General features: G+C 58.2%; 1 long non-coding RNA gene across 1 annotated transcript; it reads left to right on the forward strand.

Annotated features, from left to right (window-relative positions):
- LOC118452442 lies at positions 1-2,745 on the forward strand. The gene is made up of 3 exons (XR_004842199.1): positions 1-65; positions 1,060-1,104; positions 2,593-2,745. It is a non-coding gene; the product is annotated as an uncharacterized LOC118452442 (long non-coding RNA).
- Positions 2,746-7,676: the final 4,931 nt, after the last annotated feature.

The raw sequence follows: 7,676 nt of genomic DNA on the forward strand, positions 1-7,676 counted from the left end.
TCGTCCTGACGCGGGTCCTGGTCCCCGCCTGGATCATCCTCTACTACGTGAAGTACCACGTCATGGTGCGTGCGTGACGGAGGGGCTCCGGGGGAGCGAGGGAGCCTGGGTTAAACCCGGGGGGAAGCGGGCACGCCAGGGGTTGGACCGCGGTGCTGGCTGGGCGCTGGCTGCGGGGTAAGGGCGCTCCCCGTGGTCTCTTCACCGCTCGCTTGGCTGGCGCAGATATTTTATGTTCTTTATTTGTTTTGGTCATCTTTTATGGTAGTGACCAGCTTGGCCGTGCTGCCTCCTGCGAGCCGGCCAGCTGCACCTCAGTCATTGCTTTCCTGAAGAAATCACAGAATCCGGGTTGGAAGGGACCCCAAGGATCATCCGGGCCAACCTTTCCGGGCCAGAGCCCAGCCCAGCCAAGGTGGCCCAGCGCCCTGTCCAGCTGAGGCTTGGAAGTGCCCCGCGTGGCGGAGCCAACCCCTGCCCTGGGGAGATTATCCCAGCGGGTGACTGTTCTCATGGGCGAACATTCCCCTCTCGTGTCCAGTTGGAATCTCCCCAGGATAACTTGTACCCATTGCCCCTCGTCTTTTGCTTGTGACTCCTTGCGAAAAGGGAGTCTCCGTCTTCCCTGTAGCCACCCTTTAAAGACTGGTCCGTGGTGATGGGATCCCCTCGGAGCCTGCTCTGCTCCAGGCTGAACAAACCCAGCTCTCCCAGCCCGGGAGCCAGAAAGCCACCTCTTAATCGCTGCTTTCCCGGGGGAACGGGGACCCTGGGGATAAGGGGGCTGCAGCTGCTGGTGTGGGGAGGGGGCATGGCCGGTGCGGCGGCAATGGGACAGGCCTTGCACTGCTGCCCTCTCATCTTGCTTGTGAGGTGTCGTTTTCTTAGCCTGGGCTGTTTCCTTAACTAGGAACCTGGCTTAACGAGCCTGTACTCAGTAGAGCTTGTGGTTTAGAAGGGTCGTCATCCCTGCTGTGGAAATCCTTTATACTTCATCTGGGTAACGCTCATTTTTCCCTGCCCCCTCCCTCCCTTGTGTTTCCCCCCCACCCCTTTCAGAAAATGCCGCACGGTGCTGTTACGTCAAACCCACGGATTTTCCCGGTAAGTCCATCCATGTTTGTTTTCTCTTCCAGCTTGGGAAAACAGGCAGAGAAGGGGCGACCTGGGGAGAAGCACGGGTTCGCGCAGTAGCCGTGCAGGGAGAATTTCTAGGCGGCCGAGCGTGATGCCGTGGGCAGGCCGCCCTGGAGCAGCGCAGTTACAGTATTTCCGAGCCGTTTTCGTCTCGTTCTCGGAGCGGCCAGTCCCTGTTTTGCTGTTACCTCCTTTTGTAGCGGCAAATTTCCAAGCACCCAGCTGACAGCACTGCCCGTTCCCGGCGAAAAACGCAAACGTCCCCTTACGGGATCTCCCGAGGCGACTGGAGCAGGTTCCCTCACTGGAGAAGTGCGCGTGGATCACGCAGGGAACCTCTCCTGTTTGGTTCTCGGTTTCCTACTTGTGCCCAATTTCGTGGGAAGCTGAAGCGCTGGGTCCACCGGGGCGTGAAGGGCTGGTGAAAGCGATGGGGGCGTGCTCCTGCTCCCCCGAAAAGGGGCAAGCCCCGCTGCCTGCCCGTCATGGTGTCGCTAGGAACAGATTGAATGCAAGCGTTAATTACTGCGCGTCTCTGGGAGGGGCTTTGGGCGTCCAGCGCCCCGGTGGAAGCAGGATTATTCACCCTGGAATGGCAGGAGCAGTGACTGTCAGGAGTTGGGAGGAGTTTGGTGCCCAGCGCATTGGTTCGGGCCGCACGAGCTTGGCCCCAGGCGTCCCTGAAGGTCCCCCACGCTCGGGCGTCCCCTGAGCGGCAGAGCTGTGCCACCTCCAGCTTCAGCTTGGGTTTACAAAGCCGGGGGTGTCGGCCTGTTTGGTCTTCGCTGGTTTTCGGATTGCTCCGAGCCGTTACTCGTTGCTTGGTGTGGCGAGTCGGTGGGCAAATGTTCTCACATGAGTTTAGCTCTGCTATTTCTGCCAGCTGCAGATTTTTTTTTTGCGTAACGTCTGCCTAATTGTGCTTTATCTGCAATAAAACGATAAAAAGTTCCATCCCTAGCAACCACATAGCCACGTCCGGAAGGTCAGGCTGCGGGCCTCTGACTTCAGCCTAATTACTCCCTCGCGCTAGGCCAGCTCGGCAGGCCAAGGCAGTGCCTGAAGCTCTAACACGGAGCAGTGGGGCATTGGATTGATTTTCGAGGGGTTATGTAGCTCTTTGTGGGCTACGGGCTCGCCAAAAGCTGAGCTGTGGTGAAGGTGCTTAGGCGGTGCCCTAAGTCCGAGGCTCGTTTTTAAAACACAACTGCCTCAAAACGTTTGGCTCCTGTTCTGCAGCTGAAGAGGAAGGGGTAAGGCAAGTACAGATTTCGGGTAATTTGGCTGTGGTGTTATTTCTGAATCTTGGGAAATGTTGAGTGAATGAGAATGTCCCGAGCGAGGTGGAGTAAGGGTTTTTTGGGGACAGCTACAGCTTAACTGATGGACTGGGCGGTGTGAAGGGGGAGACGGGGTGTGGGAGAAAACGCTCACCATCCTCCCTCGTTCCATCAGGGGGACAGGATTTTAGAGACGGGAGAAATTATTCCACCCCTGAAAGAAGAACCCCACGAGCACCACTGATGGCAAACGGCTGATGTCCTTCTGCCGCGAACAAGGCGAGAACTGCAACGGCTTTCTCTCTCTTATAAAAGAGTCTTTATGCTGCGTCGCCTCAGCCTTTCTGTCATTTGTCTTCTCCTTAGTCCATGTTATTCCAGTTGCTACCGTGTGGGAGTTTCTTTGCCTTCACTGAGCTTTATTGCTAAATCCTGGTGATCTCTGACCCCCCTGCCTCAACTGTTTTTTTTATCTGACCTGACAAGACCTGGCAGCGTGACAATGTGGGCCTCGGAGTAGCAGGAGAGGTGCTACAGGTCCCAGGGGACCGTGGAGTCGTCTGCTCACAGGAGGGGGGTGTCACGGCGAGCTCCTGCGCACGCACGCACCGGCTGCCCGCTCCCGGCCTGGCGAGCCCTGTTCCACCAACGGGCTCTGACAGACACTTCCAGGACAAATTAAGCTCCCACCTATGTCATCCCACTTCTCTGCCAAGAGAGGGTAGCAGAAGCGGCGCTGCTGCCAAAAATTCTTTATTCTTTACCCTTTAGCACTTCCTTTTCTGTCTTCAGCCCTTTCTGAGTTGGAGTCTTCCTGCCCTCGCTGGCCCCACCTCCCCGGGGCACTTCGTACTGGGGAAGGCTGGCCCCTAATCAAGTGCTAAATCTAAATTTTGGTGGCTACTTTGGGGATAGAAATGACTCAACCAGCAATCCAAAGGGTAACCCGAGGCACCTAAGGGGAGGGGCTGGGAGAGAAGCCCCTCGTGACCTCATGGAACCACGTGTGACCAGTATAGCCAGCGTTTGTGAGGTCAAGGAGACGGGCAGGAGCCCCTCTGCTATCCCCGGGGGCAGCCAGGCCTCTCGTAACCCCTCCAGTACGGACTCGCACCAACAGGGCCATGGCCAACGCAGGCGTGAAAACCCTCCTGCAGTCGCAGGGGCCCAGGGAGGCTATGGACCCTGCGTCAGGCAGCCGGCCATCACTGGGAGGCTCTGGAGGGGGGCACTGGGGAAGCTTGAGGGTCCCTGGGGGGCTCGAGCGTCAGCAGGGGTGGGTGGGGGGCACCGGGGAAGGTAGAGAGTCAAGGGGAAGACTGGGGAGTTAATGGGGACTATTGAGGGTTATCAGTGGCAATAGGAGGGCAATGGGGCTAGTAGAGGGCTTGTGGGGGCCGCAGGGCTCTGAGACCTGTGCTTCCTTCCCGTGGCCATGGGGGTCCCTGTCACCACCTCTGCCCCACGGTGTGTCAGGCCCCCCAGCGCGGAGTTCCCCAGGAGCGCTCCTGCCCAAAACTGCTGCAACCTGAAGCGAACCTTCGCCTGCACCAACTTGCTGCTGCTCAGCCTGGCCGACCCCAACGACGCCGCAGACAAGGAGGCTTCCCCTGGCCCCCGCCTGTGCGCGCCGTGCCCCGAGGAGAGCACCCAGCCCACTGCCCTTCCGGTGAGTGACCCCTGGGGATGCCCCACCTCCCTGGGGTCCCCTGACACCCCCACCCCACTGACGAGGGACTGGTTGGGGTGTCCCACCTCTCCAAGGTCCCCCTGCACGCTTCTGCAAGGCTTGTGAGGGACTGGGGACCCTGACATCTCCTTAGGACACCCATGGGGATGCCCGATACCCCCAGGGTGCCCAGATTCCCCCACGGAAGGCCTGACACCTCTCCCCCTCTAGTGAGAGACCCCCCCAGGACTGCAGGGTAGTACCCCCAGAGTCCCACAGACATCCCCACAGCTCTAGCACCCCTAGAGCCACCCCTGATCCCCCACATCCCCAGGCTGTGGGGCCCAGGTGGCTCTTCTAGGCCACAGACCGAGTCCCAAATCTGAAGGACTGGTGTGGGTCAGCTTGTGGGGCCCCGGGATCACCTGGACATTTTGGAACAGATAAACCCTGCCTGGGTAGAGGGATTGGATCTCTCTCCCTCAATTGGGGAGGGGTTTGACTGTCACAGTCCCACCAAAAAAAGACAATAGAGGACACAGAAGATGTCCTGGCAGGAGAATTCATCACCACCGCCTCGCCTGTCCCACTGAAGAAGACCGCACACGGCACTCGGGGCGCAGGAGGACCACCCACCCGCTAAGACACCGTGCTGCTGGCAGCGTGCGGGGCCTGCGCCGTGAACGTGCCTCTTGTAATACAGCCTGGCTCTGCCCTCGGGAGCTCTGGGCCTCCGTTACACCTCTCAAAAATCTTTTGAGTCTTATTTCCCTCTTGTGCTGAGTGGGGGCGATGCGTTACCTCGGCAAATCGAAACCTTCCTGGGTTCGTCCTCTGCTACAGCCCCCCCATACACATACGTACACACGGGAGTAAGGGGAGTGCACCCAGGGACATCGTCTACGTAACTTCCTTTTGAGATCCCTACGAGCTAAAAAAACGAGAACCACTCTGATCGGGGACAGATACGCACACACACATATATATGATATATTTAGTCAAGAGTTACATTTCTTTGCATCTGTCTTGTTGCAAAAAGCTTTCCATTGCAACAGCCCAAGGAACATGGAGGAAGACCTCCTCCCAAATAGGTGACGGATGATATGCTCCAGGCTGTGACTTCTGCCCAGCTCTCTGGAGAGCCACCAGGTCCCCTCCTCCATCAGGCTGCAAATGGTTGAGGGCAGGTACCCGAAAAGAGCCGCTTGCTGGTCCCGAGCTCAGGTAAATGAGGCTGAGCAGGAGGTAAACGCTCGTTGGTGCCTTGGGAAGCAAGGACTGGAGGGTCCCCGAGTGGGTGAACACCCTAGCCCTTCCTCTCCCCCACCCCGCGCGCCTCGAGCAGGGGCTGCTGGCTCCAGCACTGGCTGCGAGAACTCAGCCAAGAAGCCTCCCTGTCCTCGTCAACGCCGGCGGTGCCATCCTTCATGCTGGGTTAGCTGGCTCTGCCCCAGGTCACCTCCCAGTTTCTCCCACCCCACAGGGTATCCCCTTGCGCAGTAGCTCACGGCCAGTGCCGGGCAAGCTCGTTTAGGAGACACTGAGGATATGGAGCTGTCTCGGTGCCCGTGTCTACGCCGATGTACGGTGGAACCTGTGAGGGTTCATACGGTGTTTGCTTGTTGGGGCTTGACTGTGTGAGTCCCTGGGGCCGGACAGGAGCTGAGAGAAGGGGCTGATGCTCTTGCAGCGCGGCTCCCCACCAGCTCTGCAGCGTGGTGGTGACTGGGGGAGAGCCTCCGCGGCTGGAGGAAAGCCAAGTTTTCCACCATCGTTAAAAGAGGATGAGATTCGCCGGGTGGTTGCAGGCCAGCCAGCTTTGCTTCAGGCCCCGGGGAAAAACATGGAATAAGTCCTTGTAAAGAAAGCATGGCAGGGGGAAGAGATGGGAAGCGGTCATCGGGGAGTTAAAATGCGATTGCTTTCTGTGATACCACGGCGAGGTTTGGTCAGGGGGGAGCAGTGGATGACACTGACCTTGCCTTCAGCGAGGCCCTCAGTGCTGCGAGGGCGTTTGTTTCCAGGAATGCGGTTCCCTGAAATATTGATGCCGCTGCTGCGTCGGCTGAATGTTTGATTCCCTTTATAATCAACGACAGGAATAGGAGCTTACCTGGAATAACTGGAACCCTCCGTCTTTCTCCATTGCTGATAGATGAAGACATGATGGCCAGTAAAATTTACATGCCTCATCGGAAATTAGGTGATGTGAATCCCAGTCCATGTGACTTCCTACCAGAGCTTGCTGGCGTTCAGCCACTGCTCAAAATCGCTTTGTAACTGGGCAAGGTTTTATACGGTTATTCTCCAAAAACAGAGGGCTGAGCTGATAATGTAATTTCAGGCAGGAGCTCCCCCGTCGCACCAGAAGGGCTGGAGGTCAGCAGCTGGTTTTTTCGTGCTGTGTAGATACGGAGAGTGCAGCGACGCCCCCACCCCTCCTCGCTCAGCACCGTGCAGTCATACTGCTCATGTCTCAATTAATAATCATATGCATAACAAAGGAGGCTTAATTCAACTGCCCACACGCAAGCATGCAGAGACATTTTGAGGCGCTTTTCCTTGTCTCCAACTGCTGCTGGGTAAGGTTGAAGGTATGAAGGGTGTCCAAGCGTGTTGCTGTGAGCTGAGTGCCCGTTTGGTGCTGTAGATGGTGAGAGGTCCCGCTCCAAACAGCCACCGTGGTGGAAACGGTGGTTTCTTTTAGGGACAGGGTTTAGTGGTGGGATGGCAGGGTTAGGTTAAAGGTTGGACTCGATGATCTCAAAGGTCTTTTCCAACCAAAGTGATTCTATGATTCTTTCTAAGCCCTACTTCACCCTTTCTCCAGGGGATGCTGATGGGTTTTGGCCTACAGTGGCCAGGGGAGCCCCGCCGGCCATCTGGCAGGGCCGTGCGCTGGGAGACCAGCCCTGGGCTTTCCCCGGGGGCAGGCTGGGCGCTGGGCGAGCACCGAGCCCCACGATTTCCCCGGTCCAGGAAACCTGCGAGCGAGGGCAGCGGGGAACTGCTCTTCCCTGGTCCACCCCCGGAGAACAAAGGGAGAGCTGCTTCTGCAGCCTCTAGAAAAGGTCTGCCTACAAACGCACGCATCGCTCTGACCAGCAGCTACATCTTACGCACAGAAGCAAAAGCTACCCACGTGGCTGTGGGTCCCTGCATCGTCTTTCAGAAGACTGCCAGGTCTCCCAAACGTTGTCGCTGTCACAGCTCCCCTCAACTGCCCAAACACAGCGCTTCGGCTCCCCTTTGGGGAGGGTCCAGCAGCCTGAAGGGAACGTTCCCCCAGTAAGCAGCTTGTCCTTTTCCAGTTAGCAGCCATTAGCCCCCCCGTCCAAGCGCGGTGGCATGAACGCCGCTGCTCGTGCTGGAACGACGGCCGTTTCTTTCACTCCTGTGCCTGCCGGATCGACGTGGCCGATTCACATCTGGGGTTCCCCCCCCTCCCCATTCTCACGTGTGACTCCGGGAGGGGCGCAGCCCTGCACCCCGAGCTCAGCAGGCTTCCTGAGAAGCTTGCTCCCGCGTCGCACCCCGCTGGGGCCGGAGGGGCTGGGGCTGCTGCTTCAAGGGGTGAGGCTGGCAGCGGG

This window comes from Egretta garzetta, unplaced genomic scaffold (genome assembly GCF_000687185.1).
Source record: "Egretta garzetta isolate BGI_Z169 unplaced genomic scaffold, ASM68718v1 scaffold140, whole genome shotgun sequence".
NCBI classification, from domain to species: Eukaryota; Metazoa; Chordata; class Aves; order Pelecaniformes; family Ardeidae; genus Egretta; species Egretta garzetta.